The following is a 21,568-nucleotide window of genomic DNA, read 5'->3' on the forward strand; positions in this document are numbered from 1 at the left end:
AGTCATCTCGCTGCTCAACTCCACCTCTCCCACTATCTCCTTATAGATATGATTCAAAATAATAGACCATTATGTTCAAGCGACAACATTCCTTCTGGAGTGTAAAAAGGAGTAAAAAAAATTCGTATGAGACGTTCAAATTTTAAATAATAAGCTTGTGTTGTTTTGCCGGTCCAAAATTTAAAATAAAATTTCGTTGATCAGCCTCACGAAAAATTGGAATATTTTTTTTATAGATCTGCCGGTTTAAAATTTGAAAAAGAAATTCGTTGGCCTGTCTCTCCGAAGGTTGAAATTATTTTAAGATCTGTTGGTTGAAAATTTGAAATGGAATTTTGTTGACCTGTGTCTCAGAAAATTGAAATTATTTTTTTTAGATCTGCTGGTTTAAAATTTGAAAAAGAATTTCGTTGACCTGTCTCTCGGAAGATGAAAATTATTTTTTTTCTTTTTTTTTAGATCAGCCGGTCTAAAATTTTAAATGGAATTTCGTTCTGTTTCAGCTCGTAGTTTACGGTTTATTAACTTTTTTTTAACAGCAAGATAAGGCTTGGATATCTCGGAAGATTGAAATTATTTTTTAGTTCTTCTAATTTAAAAGTTTAAATAGAATTCTCCTTCATCTGTTACTGTCCAATTTGGAATAGAATTTCTGTTCGTCTCCTTTAAGTTTGAAATGCAATTTTGTTGGTTTGTTTCATCTAAAATTGTCATTGGTCTAAAATTTAAAATAATATTCGTGGATCGGTTGCTCTTATATTTTAAATAAATTTATTATTGGTCTGACGTATTCAAAATTTAAAGTAGATTTTTCGTCGGTCTGTCGTTTTTAAGCTTGCTTGCTTGCATTTTGTCTTCGATGATCGGGTGATTCCAACTACATATGGATAATATATATATATATATATATATATATATATATATATATATATGGGTATGACTCAGAGGCTAAGGAATGAGGGTAGAGAGTTGTATATTGTGGTTTCGATTCTAGCTGATGGCACCAGGGCCATATATGTATATTTTAAATTTTGATCACACTACTGTAGATTAGGTTCAATAAAATAATCGAAAGATAATTGTCTCTATAATAATAAATACGTAATATGCATTAATTATGATATCATATTTAAACTTATCGCACGACCGGACAACGCTGGTCCGCCTGCTAGTTATAAACTAAAATTTAAAGACTCGAACGAACGTGTGAAATCAAAAATAAATCCACTCGACATATCACGTAAATCAGAAACAATATTCTAATCTTTACAATATTCGTTTTTTTTTCATTTTGTTCGAATCAAAAACAATACGAGCGTTGTCGAAGCAGGTTTTATATGACAAGGCGCCAAGTAGAAGCTTACATAAAGGGCATAGCAACCCGTAGCATCCTCTGTCGGTTCCGTCGCAGAGATATGCATCTTGCACAACTCCGGTTGCAGCGAACGCATCAGATAAGCTATGGTGAGAACATACAACGTCTATATTATCACGCTGGAATATATGAGTGCCAAACATTCGATTCGATGTTGCTATGGTAACGGCACCAGAAGGTGTGGCCCAGGAAGATGATCATTTATATAGACTATAATAAAATGCCGCACTTCTGCTATTAACAATCATGAAAACCCGACTGAATTTCATAGACAATTTATTATATACATAGATTGCGATCATAATAATTCCCCAGAGCTGATTATGAAAGGGTTTTTTGTTTTAGTTGATTTTTTTTTTTTTTTTTTTTTTTTTTGCTTTGCTTTTTAGCGTTTGTTTTTGTGGGGTCGTTTTTTTTCTTTTTTTTTTTCTTTTTTTGTGATTTTTTTTTTTTTGTTGCTCTTTTTTTTTCGGGAACGGCCTTGGTACATTACTTTTTGTGAACGCACAAATATTTATTTTGTGGCTTGTGTAAATGTAATATATTGACTAGCCCTGCGGCCTTTGAAAGACACGCTGAATAATAAATGGTTATGGGGGCTTTAAGGTTATGAAAGTTCAGTGCACCGCAGCAAAAATAGGGCTAATAATGTTTCTATGTGCTAAACTTTTCTTACAATTCAACCTCGTGTTGTACATGCAGAAACGATAATTGTACAAACAAAAAAACATTAAAGCTAACAAGTGTTATGAACAAATTGGTAACTGAATGTTTCCCTTGTGCGCACTTCTATATGACATTTATAGCGATAAAAATGGAGCATAAAATTTGATAAGGCCCCCGTGATATCGTGGAAAAACACCAGACTACTTATCGAACGGTGACGCGTTCGATCTTTGTCAACTAAGTCTAGACGTATTGATGCGGAGTCAACTCCGAAACCTGCATGTCTATGACTGACTGACATTTATGCACGTAATAATATTTAAATAAAAATAATTTTAAAAAATAATAGATAAATAAATACGGCCAAACAAAATGGTGGGCAACAAAAATATAAACAAAGGGCAGATAACTCCATTCTTTAAAAAAACAGCGCCCATAAATAAATCAACAATCCCATATATATATATAAATATATATATATATATATATATATATATATATATATATATGATTGTTAATTTATTTATTAGCGATTTTGTAGTATTTTTCTTTCTTTTCGCTATAATATACTAATATAATTAGTACGACTACACATTAAAACAAAAGATAGGTTTAAGATTTCTAAAATTTTGTGCGGAAAATATTTTCATATATAAATGCTTTATAACAATCATTTCTAAGTAACGGTCTCCTGCAGGTTGAAGGTTCAATCCTCAGTATAGGCAAAGATAAAGAATACAATTACAAACAATTTTATTTCTATCTGGTCCTGGCTTACGCAACGAGAGCAAGATACTACCATTTAAAATTCTGCGCAGATTTCGGAATTCAATAAGATCTGGCGAAGGTAAGAGTTGAAACATTGAAATTAACGATCGAGTAATTCAAATGATGCGGGATTTCATTTTAGTTTTCTTCTTACTCGAATTATTTGAATTATTGATAAATATGTTTTGTCATATTTCTTCTGTTTTTATTATCTATATACTAATACGATAGTGTGGGTGTTATTTTGTGTGTCACGTTTACATTTTTTTTTTTTTTTTTTGCGAGTAACTTTCATTTAATTGTTATGACTAGAGCTAGGACAACAGCATATTCTTTTCATTGTTTTGGCTTTCGAGTGTGTATCTGTTGATATTTTAATATTTTATATGCTTTTATATAGAGCGATGTTGTTTTCGATTAACTGCGTCCAACTGTGTCGGATATATACTCGAGAGTTAAACAATGAAAAGAATATGCTGTTGTCATAGCCCTAGTTATGACCTTCCATTTCTTGTAATAAATAATTTTACCACGACTTCTTCATCAGTGTTGGTTTCGGTTTCAATTATAGCTGAAGAAACTCAAATTATATATAAACACATATTTTTTTCTTCGTCTGTTTTGGTTTCGCTTTTGATTCAAGCATCTCTGCAAGATTAGATAAATACTTTCGCAGTTTATACTAAAAAAAAAAAGCTACAATAATATCAGAGCGTTTCCATTTACGCTTAACATCCACAGAATGGCAATACCAATATATTACATATGAAAGAGTTCGGTGCGGAATTTCCACAGGTTCCATTAGTATTCTTTATTTTGTACAGGTTGATTTTTTATTTAGATTTATGAAAGGTCAAGATGACATGATTATAATTTTAACATAAATAAATTAAATAAAATATTTTATTACAGCCGCATTCACATGATTAAAATGCAAAAATAAACGGCAGGTGTCTAAAAATAACAAGGTCGATAGCCATTAATCACGTGCTCTCGTGTCATGAATGAATGCGTGAATGTAGGGTTCTTAAAGATTAACTAAAATGAGCGTGAATGTAGGGTTCTTAAAGATTAACTAAAATGAGCGAAAAATAGTCTGTAATGACTTAAATAAATTAAAAGTAAATGACTTAGAATGACTTTAATGAACTTAAGGATGAATTAAATGACCTTAATAATGACCTGAATGCTTAAAAAATAACTGGAATCTTTCAAAAACAACTTGAATCATCTGGAGAATGACTTGAATGGCTTTGAGGCTGACTGGTTGCAAAGGGGGTGATCATTTTAAATTAAATTAATACAGAAAAGTGATCCCCCACTGTATATCACAATAAGAACAGTATGTAGTGAGAACAGATACTACACTTTGATCTTGGCCAAAAGGCCAAGAAAGGGGTATTTATTTGCTCCCCCACCGAGCAAATTAGGCACAAGGCCGATTTTTAATGTGAGGAGTGAAGGGGAGTAGGGGAGCTGGATAGTGACAATTGGTATGGAGGGTTGCCCCTACATTGACCAAGGTCTTATATGTGAGGCTGCCTCCACATATGGTCTTTGCTTTCAGTATCTGCCGGAACAGATACTACACTTTGATCTTTATATTTAATTTATTTCGTTTAAAGAAAAAATTACAATTAAAAAAATTCGAATATAAAATTTAAAAATTTAAAAAAAGTAAAATCTCCAAAAGACGAAACAAATTTAGGCACAAGGCCCTATAAGATCTGGGGAGGGGAGTGTTGCAGGGTCTTTGTTACTAAAGTAAAAATTGGAGTCTTTGTCGACTTTACTCTTGACTAGTAACATTTACCACAATACCTCATTCACTCTGTGGACTCTAAACTAACTAATGAAACCCCCAGCGTTTTTGCAAAAAAGATATATATACAATACAACAGACCTTTGATCTTAACCAAAAAGGCCAAGCACAAAAGTGTTAATGACAGACCGATCAACCGACTGACGGGCCGACGGAGTGACTTTTAGAGTCGCTTGCACGCGACTAAAAAGTTAATTAAATCTCGATTATTTTTTCCTTAACTCGGAAGGTATTGTTCTCTTATGACGACACTAGACGATAGAGAGTATCTAAAAATAGAAACACATTGAAATATACAAGAGAGATAAAAAGTAACAAATAAATCCAAAGAAACCGTGAAATATCGTATCGGCATAAGGCATGGAAATGATGATAAAATCTGTTGCAAAGGTCGTGAAAATATTGTTTCGTCATCTTCCCGCTCCAGAAGATATCCCACTCACGGCGCACTCCTCTACCTGTATAAAAACCAGATACGTCCTTTAATGGAGTTTTGTTGCCACATCTAGGCAGCAGATGCTTGGAGCACCCTATATTGTCCAGATTGAGTCCGAAACTTTGGAAGTGATGCCTTTTTCTTTTCGCTGCAATCATTTTCTCATAGAAGAGACGTTGAGAGCCTGTCTCTGCTCTCTCGTTATTTTCATGGTAAGTGCTTGTCTAAGCTTCAATCTTTGCCCCCCCACCCTCGTCAAACCTTTACTAAATCTAAACGCAAATTCCATGAACTTAAAACTGCCCGCCTGTGGAGCTCTGTTCCGTTGACCTGTTGTCCGGCTGACTAAAATATGGTCTTCTTCAAGTTCAATGTAAACAAGTTCTTGGTGAGCCGTACCCTTAAATAATCAAATTATATACAATCTCCACTATCAACGATTACAACACTACTGTCGAGTTGAACACCGTACACTCATCAACCCTTATCCTCCAGAGGATTTTGGGCCTTGATAAGGGCGACTCCTTCTAAAATATCAAGATATGAAACATTTATACGTGTACCGTTATCATCTAAATACAGCATAAATATTCGCGCCCATACGTAGTTGGAAATGGAGAACACATTCAATATATAAAATACAAAATATAACGGTTTATTTATTCACTAGCATGGGTACCCGGCGTTGCCTGGGTTGATATGAAGTTCCGTTGTAAACACGCCTGCTATACTAATCATTTTCATCATGGGTAATGTAGATACCCCCACAACAGTTTCAAAAATAAAAGAACGAATAAAAACATGTAAATTTAATCGCCGCCAAAAAGAAGTATCTGATACTCTCTCCACCAGATATGTCGGCAGAAGGGATCACTGTCCTAAGAAATCTCACGATTTTGTGAACCTAAAAAAAAACGTTTATAAACATTAATGCGTCCGTTTATTTTTTTATTTTGGTAAATGTGTAGTTTAGCGGTGTAAAATATTTGCCAGACAAAAAAAATATATAAACTATTTATTTTTATATAAAACGCATTGTAAGACCTAAAGGCTGAAATAAAACCAGAAAAAATCATTTTTATTATTTTTTTATCATTTATATTTATTATTCGAGTGCCACTGCAAAGCTCGGGGTGGTTGATAATCTGCAATAAATTCATTTACAGTACGTACGGTGCATATCTGGCATGCTTAGTGAATTAAAAATGTCTATTGGGTAATAAACTGCTCTGTCTTCTCTCACTTTGAATGTTAAGTTTAATAACATTGTTAATTCCCTTGGCGTCTTTGTTCTTGGCTGCAAGAGAAGTTCATTTACTCTGAAACTGGAATTCTTATAATTTGGATATCTAGAAATAATTGTGTTATCGAATTTCTTCTTTCGATGACATTAATTTATAGAAAGTATGAAGCAATGAAATTCGCTTTTAAGTAAGATCAGCCGCCACCCAATTTTCAACAATTGATGTGAAAATATATCTTCTGGTCGATCGTTTTTTTTTCCGCTGGACACGCTTATTTGTAGTTAAGTTTAATGTCTTCATATGTAGTGAAGTTGAAAGTCTTCATATGTATTTAAGTTGAATGTCTTCATATGTATTTAAGTTGAATGTCTTCATATGTAGCTACGTTGAATGTCTTCATATGTAGCTACGTTGAATGTCTTCATATGTAGCTCCAAAGTATATAAATCAAACTTTTATTTTACCTGCTGTCGTTGATTGAGAAAAAAATGTCTTAAATTTCTTAAAACAATATCATTGCATGCCGAAATGATCTGGCATTTCCACTCAAGTCTTGCTATAATCGATAAAGGGTATTTGTTGTGTGCCATAATACATTTATCCTAAATAAGGTTGCATTTTTCAATACTTTTCTCATTCTGGATGTTTTTGAAATGTTGTACATGGGATTTTCAATAAATTGCACGTTTAATGATAATTTCAAAATATAATTAGTCGTTCTTCTAACTGGTATCAATGTCGCAGCTATTCTGGATGATGCAAGAGTTATGTCAATTCGTAATCAAATGACTGCCAAAATCAATTTAATTACAAAAGTTTTATCTGTTCAAATTGAGCGCTTCTTTGAAGAGAGTTTTGTATAATTGTTTATATTAAGTGTTTAGACATTATGTTGAACAGAGTTTAGTATGACCCTGAATGTAATTGCCAGTAACAAAGATGGCGGTGTAGAAGCAGTGTAGTTTATATCAGATCCTGAGTGTAATTGCCAGTAACAAAGATGGCGGCGAACTGATTGAGTCAAAAATTCGACAATGTTTATAGTAACTTTAGAAGCTTCTCATTAGTTGCTTACCATGACTTGTGGTTATAAAAACGATCGTCGGAATCATTGGTTTCATACCCCCCATCAGGAGTCAAAAACATTTCACAGTTTATACTAAATATGTGTCAATATTCACAAATATCCCTATATATTTTAATGGAACGAACTTGAAAGTCTACAATACACTGTGCTTGTTTAAGGCATCACTGTACAGGGGTTTATGACGACAACCTGGCATGAGGATACATTTACCTATATCAGTTCTTCATGATGTATTTAAGAAAAGGACTTTTTCAGACTCGTTATTGACAGCCTACATTATGTAATTGATTATTTTTCTTTTCTCAAATCTTAGTTCATGCATATTTGATTGCACGTACAACAAAAGATCACCCATATTGTAATTTTGTTCGCGACAAAATTCTGCATCAAACAAAGTATCAGCAGATCGACTTGTTGGTGTCATTCCTAATTAATTTAAAACTTTGTGATTTCTAAGCACAAATTTTCAATCATTAACAATGTTTCCGTATAGATTTCTGTTGTGAAATTAAGGTAGATATTTGCTCTTCTATTGCGTCTCCAAATGTGTGATTTATATTTCCCCAAAATGTTCGGTGCCAATAAGAGTAACTGATCAATGTGATAAAGAATGCATGCATTTGAAAATATATTTAATGTGGATGTACGCATTATTAATGCCTACATCCAAATGTCCGTCATTTTCCAATAAATCCAACACTACACACGCACTGCGAAAAATGGCATGTGTTATGACATTGACGATTTTAAATTACTGAAAATACCTTGTACCATGGACGGAGATTAGTCCACATCACGCCAAGAAGGAAAAATGGTGAACAAGAAGAGTTCCACAGCCTTGCAGTCCTTTAAAAGAAGCTACTGGAATAGGAAGCTATATTACAATGAAGTATTAAAACCGAAAATTGATGGAGAAGTTAGGACCAACAAGACAACCAAAATGTTGGTTCCAGGATTTTAGCAAGATACGAGTATTTGGGGCATGGCCCAAGGAATGACTATGGAAATAGGAAAAACTGCATTTATGCAAGACGTTTAATATCCCGCTTTCTAACACAATGATTCCATTATTTTGTCCAGCGTCTTTAATAAAAATTTGCAAAAAAAAACGATATATATATATATATATATATATATATATATATACATATATAATATTATATATACAATATAAATATTATATATATAATACATATATACATATATATAATATTATATATATATAATATTATATATATTATATGTATTATATATATAATATTATATATATATATATTATATATATATAATATTATATATATATTTTATATATATTATATTATATATATATTATGTATGTTATATATATATATTATATATGGTCTATATATTATGTATGTTATATATATATATTATATATGGTCTATATATTATATATATATTATATATATATTATGTATGTTATATATATCATAAATATATATATTGTATATATATAAAATATATATATTATATATATATTATATATATATTGTATATATATAATATATATATTTTATGTACGTTATATATTATATATATTATATATATATATACATATTATGTATGTTATATATTGTATATATTATATATATATTATATATAACATATATATATATATTATGTATGTTGTATATTATATATATATTGTATATATAATATACATATTATTTATATTATGTATATTATATAATGTATATATATATTATATATATACTTTATATATATTATATATATACTTTATATATATTATATATATACTTTATATATATTATATATATACTATATATATATATTATATATATACTTTATATATACTATATATATATTATATATATACTATATACTATATACTATATATATATTATATATATACTATATATATATTATATATATACTATATATATATTATATATATACAATATATTTATTATATATATACTATATATATTATATATATATACTATATATATTATATATATACTATATATATTATATATATACTATATATATATTATATATATACTATATATATATTATATATATAATATATATATATACTATATATATTATATATATACTATATATATTATATATATACTATATATATTATATATATACTATATATATACTAGATATATTATATATATACTATATATATTATATATATACTATATATACTATACATATTATATATATACTATATATATTATATATATACTATATATATTATATATATACTATATATATTATATACTATATATATTATATATATACTATATATATTATATACTATATATACTATATATATTATATACTATATACTATATATACTATATATATTATATACTATATATACTATATATATTATATACTATATATACTATATATATTATATATATACTATATATATTATATATATATACTATATATATTATATATATACTATATATATATTATATATATACTATATATATATTATATATATACTATATATATTATATATATACTATATATATATTATATATATACTATATATATATTATATATATACTATATATATATTATATATATATATACTATATATATATTATATATATACTATATATATTATATATACTATATATATTATATATATATACTATATATATTATATATACTATATATATTATATATATATACTATATATATTATATATACTATATATATTATATATATACTATATATATTATATATATACTATATATATTATATATATACTATATATATTATATATATACTATATATATTATATATATATACTATATATATTATATATACTATATATATTATATATATACTATATATATTATATATACTATATATATTATATATACTATATATATTATATATATATACTATATATATTATATATATATACTATATATATTATATATATATACTATATATATTATATATATACTATATATATTATATATATACTATATATATTATATATATACTATATATATTATATATATACTATATATATTATATATATACCATATATATATATTATATATATACCATATATATATTATATATATACCATATATATATATTATATATATACCATATATATATATTATATATACTATATATATATTATATATACTATATATATATTATATATATATACTATATATATTATATATATACCATATATATATACTATATATATGTATTATATTATATATTATTTATATATCATATATATATATACTATATATATATTATATATATTATATATATGCATGATATTATATATATCATATATATTATATATCTGTATTATATTATATATATTATATATCTGTATTATATTATATATATTATATATATGCATTATATTATATATATCATATATATTATATATCTGTATTATATTATATATTATATATATCATATATATACTATATATATTATATATCTTATATATAGATATTATATATATATCATATATATTCTATGTATATTATATATACATATTATATATCTGATATTTTATAGCTGTAAATGCATACTCCCTCATTGTATTTTTTCTCTCCGTCTTCTTTCAATTATTCTCAGCGAATTACATTCCTCTTATATAAATAATTTTTCATTTAATGAAAGGGCAATGATGTTAAGACCTTTATAACATAATGCATTGCGTATTGTTTTCACTGGTCGCCATGTTTTTTTTCGCGCGCACGTGCATTTAATTTGTGCGCTTTTATAAACTAATTCTGTATACTCACTTGTACTTTTATACATTAATTCTGTATACTCACTAATGCCTAGCTAACTCTAGCATGTACTAACCCAGCAGATCACGGGTAGTCTTGTGTGTCTGTATATATATATATATATATATATATATATATATATATATATATATATATAATTTTATTCAGTTTTAATAAAAGAAAGTTCTGACAGAAAGAGTATATCATTGTTGTTTTCAGATTGATATAAATCCCTTTCCTATTTACCATAAATTGAAATAGATAACAATTCTCTTATGTCTTTATCAGATAGTAACGGATGTTTGAGTTGGCTTTTTTTTTGCCGTCCAATAATCAGTCCTAGATAGAAAACTCCCAGCGTCAATTGCTTTTCAATGAAATACACCATCGCACCTGCTCATAGAACAAGAAATATGAAATATGAAAAAATCCAAACACATTTCCGATTTCGTAGAGATCGTGGAAAAATGCATTAGCATGGTTTCATGCACATATCACTTTGGATTGTTTGTTTTGAAAGGAGCTTATGTACAAGGACTTTGTTATGTTACGTCATATCAACGCTTTTGGGGAGAGCTGTTTTTTTTTCTTTACTTCAATTCCTTTCAAACATAACACACTGCCAGAAAAATGTAAGGGACTGCTGTGAAAAAGTGGCAAGATTTATAGGGGGACTGTAAACATGTCCACATTATATTTAATGTTTTGCATATTGACACAGTTGGGTAAGCAGGGAGCAGGGAGCGGGGATGGAATTCTGAAGTCAAGAAGTTCATAAAAAGAAACAGCGTAGAAAGTGTTTCGGCATGTGGGGAGTTCTACACTGAAAGGGTGTGATTTTGCTGCTTGTAATTTTTGTCGGGAATATTTACGTTGACAGGGGCACAAAAGCAGCAATTTTGTTGGAGCACATTCCGTAAAAGAACAGAGATGCAACATTGCAGTGATCGAAAAAGGGCCGGATGTTGTCAAATGCCACAAAGGTAAAAAATTGTGATTCCTTGGTTATTCTGAAATAGAAAAGATTTACAGACAAATTGAACACGAATTGCTTGATCACTTAGTATAGTGTTTAGATACGTCGGTGCCGACATAACAGTGATTAAGATATCCTTAGAAAAAGTGGTTAACGGATAAAACGTTGATGACTTTAAGAAGCTTACTTAGACTGCTCGCTAGAAATATTCTGTTGAGCTGGACTTGCCTCTCGTGAGTGATTTTTATAGAATTGTTTCCTTCAGGTTGTTGGTTATCGTATCGAGTTCTGGTCGTGTTGTCGTCGTCTGTTTCACGTCAATGAGGACTGTGTTTAGAAGCTAAGAAAAAACAAGTCTTACCGTGGGTGCTCAGCGAGTGAGTTCAGGCCGAGAAAAGGAATAACAAAGATGGCGGCCAGCATTTTATTACGTGCGTTCTCGCATAATCTCGTGTGCGCGTGAAGCTGGAAACTACAAAACGAGCTTCATTTCTCGGTGCTGGGCGATTCCAGATCGGGCAGGAGAGAAGGCGCAACGGGAGTGGAGATACTTTCTGAAATTATAATCCATTACGGAGTTTCTACAAGTAGAAAAATAAAACAAAACACAATACAAGAAAAACACGTACGCTGGTACTCCACATATATGGCGATTGAACTCTGAGGGTGCATGTTTAAGTTCACATCTGCATCCTGTCAAGGCTGGGTTCGTCCAAAGCTTTTCTGGCCTGGCCCAAGCCAGTATATCTCCAACTGTAGTCAAAGTTCCACTGCTGAAGCGTCCAATTCAATTCTCAACTCTCTTTGTCGTAAAAAGTCTGACTCACTGTCGTCAATCGATCGTAAGCTGACACTTGTCGTCCGTAAATCGTTTCTATTGTTGTTAAAACTCATTGGCTGTCACACCCTGTAACATCATAAAACTAAATATGTTTATCTATTGTTCAATTCTTTTGCTAACGTCATTTGTCACGCCCGAATTTAAATCTACCTTTATTTCTCTTCGGATATGTTAGAAAATTTTTTTCATTGTCTATTGATAAATCTATTTCCCTCTTTATTTGTTTTCCGTCTTCCTTAACAACCGTAGATCAACCTGTAGGGAAACGTGCGACTTACCTAATTAGCACGTGTGCATAATTTAATGGGTCGGTCGTGGAATGAAATGAATGAAGAAGAAACAAACAAAAATGGCTGCCTTATCTCTTTATATACCTGCAATTTGACCACCCGATATGCAAATGAGATGCTCCTGGTTGGAGATAAAAGAGGGTTGATTTTTTTAGAGTGTCGTTCATTTTGAAGTTGGATTTCGAAGAAATAAGTTGAATTAGCAGAAGTACGTTGGGAATTGAGAGAAGGTGCGTTACGTGTCCAGAAGTTGGAAGTTTGGACAAAAGTGTTAACCTTACCCAGGAAATTATTGGTGTGACGGGCGGAAGAAATAACACTCAAGTTATTGAATTATACGACCATTATATCACACCGATACTATTAGGTTTAGAATCGTTTTATTTTAATTTGTCAAGGCAAGAAAGAATGTACCGATCGATATTTTCCCAAATATGACATCAGTTATTCGTCTTAAAGAATATTTGGCTCTTAGAGAGTAACAAGACTGCATCGAGTGCATGAAATACAAAAGGAAGTATCGAGCAATTAATTACAACCTTCATTTCCAATTTAACTCTAAACGTACTCGGTGCTTCCTGATAATTCTTTTTATTCTAAGCGAACATATTTTTTCTTCTGCTCTCAACTAATGGTACTGTCTTTGTTTATTTGAAGGTGAAGAGGGTTTTTTTTTCGTCCGTGTAAACTTAGACGAGTTTCATTTTATACGTAGTTTTTATTTCTCTAATTCCGACTATCATTTACCGAATCCATTTGCTTTATTTTATTTTAACATTTATATTTGTAGAAATCTTGTTTGTGCAAGAATGTTCAACAAGGTAAAATATTTTCCGTCCTTAAAAAAGCAATCTATTTTAAAATGTAGATCGCACTGAGTGTAACAAAGAAGTTTTATTGTCGTCCATATTTCTTTTTTTTTACTTTGTTTATTTACATGAAACAATTGTATTTCTTCAACCTCAATTTAAATTTCACCTTCAATTTAATCCGTGCCACATATTAGATTTACCAGACTCTCACATGCCTCAGCAATCCATTAGAAAGTTATTTGCCGATAGTGTTCCAGTTAAATATTATTTACTCACCAGGAATTTTCACACAAGTCAATATCTGCATTTTCCTGGAACCTGACTGTTAGCATGTCTTCGCAAGCTTCCAGTACTCTCCTCCTTTTTTCAATAAACATTGTAAACAAGTTTTCCTTATCGCAACATCCGTTTACCATTGATTTCTAGCTGGAGCTGACCATTGCTTTACTCTGTAATTTGAGTAGAAAACACCTCCCCAAACTCCTAGTACTTTCTGTACATGTCCAGTGGAGATTTTGTTAATTCCGTTTTCAGTCTTTCTATTCCCCTTGACCCGTCATGATCATGCTGTGTGGTACATGACCAGGCTGGTATAATCGTATGCGTGTGCGTGGGGTTCAATTCATAGGATGTTTGTAATTTTCAGTTCTTTTTCAATGCATTTCTTTCATTGCTAAGCAGTTATTGAGTATGTGAATTGGTTTCCGCATTCAATTACTTTTCTTGTGACTTTTCTTCTTTTTAATCATTGTAGTCTTACATTTAATTCTGCTTTCTCCTAGCCTGTTCCTAATGCTCCTACAATTATTGGTATTATAGTTATTTACTTCATCTTCCAGATATTCTTTTAGTTTGTTGGCGCGTTTCATGTGTGTGCTTCATCTTTCTGCCTCCTTGATGCTCATCTTCTTTATTGTGAAGATAAATTTGCGTGTTTGCAACAGACGTTTACCACTGAGTTTTTATTGATGACGACCATTTTTTTTATTCTTGAATATGAATGACATTTCCCCACCTAAGGAGTTTGGTACATCCCGTTTTCTTCCAGCGGAGGTCTTTATGGTTTCCGCCTGTGTCCCTGTTCTTTTAAATTTTTCATGAACATTTTCTGTGATATCAACCAATATTTGTTCCACCACAATTGAGTCAAATTATGAGCTTTTTTTTTTACATATCTTCTGTGACAGTTTTAGTTCCTTTGGTTGCGTGTAACGTGCTTCTACGTTATAAGCAACCTAAGTTCTAATCGTGTTTATTCTACGTTATTGTTATGACTACAATAATCAGAATCTTGAAGACGTCACTTCTCCTGCGAATGTAGTTGAAAGTCATTAGGAAGCAGCGAAGATGTGGTTTTTAAGGAGAATTCTACGAATCTCATGAATAGTGAAGAAAGACCAATGAAGAAGTCCTGCGTAAGGCAGAGTACCACATATCTAACTCAATAGAGTTAAGGGTCAAATTATGCGATTTTTTTTAATTTTTTTTTAGATACCTACTGTGACTGGTTGCGTTTAACATGCTTTATGCATTCTAATTGTGTTTATTTTTACGAATACAATAATCAGAATCTTGAAGACGTACATATGATCACTTCTTTGAATGTTATACAGTTACGAGGGCGGTTGAAAGTCGATAGGAAGCAGCGAAGATATGGTTTTTAAGGAGAATTCTACGAATCTCATGAATAGTAAAGAAAGACAAATGAAGAAGTCATGCGTAAGGCAGAGTACCGCATATCTAACTCAATAGCCTCCGCGCTAGACAGTTAAAGTTCTTCGACCATTTAATGTTAGAAAAAAGCTTGATGTTAGAAAAAAAATCGCCGGAAAAAGAATAAAGGACGACAACGAAAAAAGTTCACTGACAGGGTCACTGGAAACACGATTAAAAAATCTCATCGGAAAGACCGAACGCAGAGAGGACTGGAGAGCAATTATAATCGATGTTTGCAATAACAGATCTGATATCTGAAGAAGAAGAAGAATTTTGTTTCAACATATATGTGGTCGGTTCATATCAACTAGTTATATGAATTGGCGTCTTATTATTAATAATATATACGGCATAATAACATTGACACACCGGTTCTCATATCACCGAAGTTAAGCGAAGTTGAGCCTGGGTAACCATTTGGGAATTCTAGGAGTTGTATGTGCTCTCCGCTTATTTCAGCATTACTACTAGTTGTTTGAACCTTCACTTTCCACTGGTATTTAACAACGACGACTCCGGAGTAGTGTGTGTGTGTGTGTGTGTGTGTGTGTGTGTGTGTGTGTGTGTGTGTGTGTGTGTGTGAAGCAGGGAAGGAATGTCAGATTATAGTATTTCGAATATATAATAAGGTTCCTGTTTCAAATGTCGCTAAATTGTGCCGAACCAATGAGTTGTACGAATCTGGTCACTATCACAACAGCCCTTTACGTTTTAATGAAAATATGTATTCCTTAAGGCAAATACGAGTGTTATAAAAATTAAATTCCAAAACGTTTTTCTGCAATGTCACTTCTTCCTCTAATTGAATTATAATCGAGTGTCTGCATTCTTCTCAGCAAACAATTTTTTACTTCTTTGTATTTTTATTATTTCAATCAAGTTGACATTCATTCTAGGTCAGGTAATGACTTCTCCTGACATTTGAATTCTTCATTTCCGCGACCCGCGCAGCAAATAATTTTTTTTCAATTCACTGCTTTTATTTTAATAACATTTCTTCTTGATTAATCTCATATTTTATTCACACCCTTGCGCTCGATGTTTTTTAATTATTAATATTAATAAATATCATTTTCTTTATATTTTGATTTTATATGCTGATCCTTTCTACACATGCGGTAATAAAACTTTTCAAATACACTTGTGACGTTAGGCTGCATAAGGCGTAAACTTTAGCTAAAAAAGCCTGTTTCTTCATCATCGGGTTGTTTCTATGATCGAAGAAGCAATAGACATGAAGAAATAAAAAATAAGAATTTTAGCATTGCGGTACAGAAATTCAACCAACTGAGTTTTTCGTCAAGGTGGAGGCAGCAGGTGGTTGAAGAACTCACATTGTAACAATACTGCAAAATTAACGAAAAATGAGTTTACTATTTCTTCGTTATGATATTATGACACTCGCAGGAAATAAAACTTTCAACGTGTATCATTTTATTTCCTTCGAATGTCTCTGAAAGAAAGCATAGTTAATTTTAACTGCAATAGTAAAGTAGTACTGCCGTCGCCGGCCAACGAAACCTGCGTTTTTGTGTTTTTCCCCATTGTGTGTATTTTGCGTTGCAAAACATGTGGCGGTAACATTTATGATGCCAGTACGGTATGTAATCTAAACCAACTACGAAACTGAAAACTGACAGCCCAAAACTGATCTGGTCTCTTTCTAATGTTTGCTTGAAGAAAGCTACAACAAAGGCTCTAACAAAACTCATGCTAATGGAGATTTTTCCTTTGTCTGAATGCCACGGACCAACGCACGTTGTGTGCAGTTTCAGTCGTAAAGGAGATCAAAACTAAGAATAGGAAATAACTCCAACTCGCTTGTGTCTTGTAGCAATATTTATTTCCTCATTTTCGTTATCTAGAACGTTCTCCTCGCTTATCACGAGATCTCGAACGTTATCTCGTTCCGTGCTCTGTGTATATCAGGTAATCGCTCTCTTTCTCGTTTTTATAGTCTTCTTTTCTTTACCGGTGACGTCATTTCGCATACATTTCATACGCGCATCCGCGCTATGTTACATGAGAATTAAACTATATTCGTATTTCTATTATTGTTATATTTAAGCGTTTCATTTGCGATATATATATATATATATATATATATATATATATATATATATATATATATATATATATATATATAATCTAGAAGTATTGAAAATTACTCGGACATGGTGCTTACATGAGCCAGTTTCTGCCGAAAATGAAGATCATTATTCGGGAGTTGGAAAAGATTCAAATCAGAATTAATAGACAAAAAACGTATAATAAGTTTTGTTGTCATAATACAGGTGTCCGTTCAGGTATTCAATATTTCTTTTAGGTAGGTAGTGTAGTATTTGTTCTGTTATAACACTATCCTTCTAGGTATTACCTCCACCTTTAGTGGTAGTTTAATATCTCTTTTGTTCTTATCATACCGTTTTCTTTTTGTATTTGGGTGCAAATGTAATACATGATCGTGCTTAATGAAACCACCCTCTCATTCATAAACTCCAAGTTTTTTTAGAGTGGGGAGCAGTGTATTATATGCTGATTCGATATACACCCTAGCAGAAATATTCTTGTGATATATAATTCGTATAACGTAGTTATTTACTCTTCGTAATCCGTGTTTCCTACACTTTTTTTCTTGTTCTAAAATTAAATAAAACACTTCAATCTCAAGCCCGTTGTTTGCTCCTCAAAATGGTTTTATCCTTTTTTTTTTTTACTCCAAACAAAGGATATTGCAACTAAGACGTAAGGAGTATTTAGAATCATGTCTGTAAGGACACTCATCATCGGCAATCACTCATGACATCTTGTGGGTCCTCAGGTGGGTGTGGAGGCCGATCCTTGACCTGCAGACTTTGTTGCAGTGGGGGTCATGTGTGGGTAGTCGATTGGGTAGTGAAAGAGGCGGAACGAGCTGTGTTGGTAGTAGATCTCTCCTTTCTCTGCTTCCTCCTGTTTTCTGCGGCTCACAAGGATACTATGTAGGGAGTTGAGCAGCAAGATGTTTGTCATCATTACATTAAATTTCTGCATGTTAGCACAGTCAGGGAAGCCAGAAACAGGGAGGGAATTCCAATGTCTAGCAGTTCGTATGAAGAAATTATTAGACTATAAGACTTCCCTGCGTCTAAAGTGTATTTACGTTGCGGGGACACATGTGCTACGATTTCGTCAGTTCACATTCCATTCTTGTAAAAACATGCACAGGGAAACAACACTGCGGCGATTAGGACAGAAGTTGGAGCTTGGTTGATAAGGTAGGACCTATTGGGTTGGAGAATCTTTCTTGTAACCTTTCTTATAGGAGGAGCCTGGTGGTAGACTAGGTGTATCAGAATTTTTGTAGGAATTTTTGACACCCCTACCACGAAACGGCGATTAAAATATTTTTAAAAAAACTCGTAATTTCTCTTTTAAAAGTATTTTTTTTTATGGATTATACTTCCAAAATAAACTAATAAAGTTGTTTTAGAAGTAATAGAATTTTTTTTAAACAGTAATGAAATAAATTGAATTTTACGAGCTCAGTATTTTTCAATTTTTAAATTTAAAAATCTATCGAAATTTTTCTATTGATTCAATTTTTACGACATTTTCAGGATCAATGTGAAATTTTATGCTCTCTCCAATAAACTGAATGAAATATTTTAGACAAACGTTTTTTTTAATTCACGCCCACCATTTTTAAGTGTCTATTAAAAAGAAAATAATTAATTTACTCACCAAAGTTTTATATATCACAAATTAAAGATAAAAGATCAATAAATAATATATTCAAACTACCGGCGTTGCCCGAGTGTTTGTTTCCGGGACGGGGGGGGGTTAAAAAATGTTATGGTAGGTAAGTAGGAAGGATCAAACCCGGAGTCATGAGTAAAAGTAGGAAAATAAAGTGTGAAAAAAAAAAAACATCTGCAACGTTAACAGTTCGGCCACCAAGAAAAGTCCATTCCAGTTGTTTAGGGAAAAAAAACGACTACGGTAGGTCGGCGCGAACGTGAAAATATAATGGGAATTGTCCAGCACGCTAACCACTACGCCACAGAGCACTGCAGCTTAGTTTAGTGATTTTAAATAACTTCACATGGAAGAACTACGAAGCCAAACCGGTGTTCTCTTAACTGTTCCTTGTGAACGATCCCCAAACGGTGTTAAGTGGTGGCAGGGGGGGGAGGAATTTATTAGAGAGAAAATATTTTACCACTTCCATTGATCTTAACCGATTTTGGCCGTGACTTCTCAGCAGAAAAAGTATAGAAATCTAAGATTATCGAGGAATTTGAGAAATAATAAGCCTATAACACACCTCAGATATTGTTCTGCCGTTTGTGCATATTATATTTGCATGAAATATCTTGATTTTTAATCCTATTAATGTCAAAATCAGACGGGAAAAAATGAGTTCATTTTATTTATATAGAGATAAACAAAAAGTAGTGTTTTTTAGAAATTTACCTGTAAAGTCCAAAGTTTAAAACCTATTTTTAAAAAAAACCACGTTGTTTGTTTTTCCTTTTGTTATTTTTTTAAATGAAACCTTGGTCATTGCTCCTTTAATTGAAAAAAAATTAGGGTTTGCATTACATATTTCGAGTAGTTATAAGCTTGGAAAGACAGGGGTCGAATGATTTCACGCCTCCCATTTTGAAATGTCTATTAAAAAAGTAAATAATTAATTTACTCACCAAAGTGTTATATATCACAAATTGAAGATAAATGATCAATAAATAATGTATTCAAATTTAAAACAAAAAAGTAGTGTGTTTTTAGAAATTCACCTGTAAAGTCCGAAGTTTAAAACCTATTTTTTTAAAATACGTTGTTTGTTTGTTTTTTGTTTGTTTTTTAATGAAACCTTGGTCTTTGCTCTTTTAATTGAAAAAATATTAGGGCTTGAATTACATTTTTCGAGGAGTTATAAGCTTGGAAAGACGGGGTGGAATTATTCAATATTTTTCACGAAATTTCTGACACACCTAATGGTAGACGCATCAGCTGTGGTAGCAATACTCCATGTATGAACGAATCGTGACTTTGTAGAAATTCAGAAGAGAATCAGGTGTGAATAGCTGTCTAGCATGATAGAGAGTCTACTTTAATTGCAGTAGCCTTCACAATGCCTTCAATATATTTTTTCCAATTTGTGCTGCGTGTGAATGTTTATCTGGGGAGTTTGAACGAAAAGCTTTCATGGGGCATATTATTAGGCATGGCAATCGGTAATTGAGAAGGTTTCTTGTAATTTTTAAAGGAAAGAAGCTTAATCTTAGCAGTGTCACCATCCAGGTACGTCTTCATTTCATTATAGAATGAAAGCCATCCTCTAAGTTTTCATCCATTTTATTAAAAATAATCTCAGCAAATTATAAAGTTGTTTCCTTCACAAAATTTTCGTTTTCTTTTTATTTCTTACAAAAATCGATTTTTTTCTCAGAGAAATAATTTCACCATTAAGTTTTGGCCAATATATTTTATGACCCGATCTGATTTTGTTTTCCACGTTTGCGAATCAAAATCAATTATATGACGAGTAACCTTAACTCTATATTTTTTGTTTCATTTTATTTTCGAATTCTTAGGAATATTTTATGTAATCTTCCAGCGTTCGATTTCTATTTTCTCAATTTATTTTCTAATTATTTCCCACTGGTCTTCTTTCGAAAGTTCGATGAAAAAGATGTCGAGAGTATTCCCTGCCTCGACCCTTTTTACATCAGTGTGGTGTGAACGGGAGGAGCTCTCTCTCTCTC

At 31.1% G+C, this 21,568-nt stretch overlaps 1 protein-coding gene and 1 pseudogene across 2 annotated transcripts in view; one reads left to right on the forward strand and one right to left on the reverse strand.

Annotated features, from left to right (window-relative positions):
* Positions 1 to 21,568, forward strand: part of LOC145249442 (glutamate receptor ionotropic, kainate 2-like) — a 1,370,511-nt gene that overhangs the window by 949,537 nt on the left and 399,406 nt on the right. The gene's annotated exons all lie outside the window — the stretch shown is intronic.
* Positions 4,083 to 4,209, reverse strand: LOC145249807 (U2 spliceosomal RNA; annotated as a pseudogene).

The sequence above is a fragment of the Euprymna scolopes genome, chromosome 28, assembly GCF_053919585.1.
Source record: "Euprymna scolopes isolate OS-2025 chromosome 28, ASM5391958v1, whole genome shotgun sequence".
Classification (NCBI taxonomy): domain Eukaryota; kingdom Metazoa; phylum Mollusca; class Cephalopoda; order Sepiida; family Sepiolidae; genus Euprymna; species Euprymna scolopes.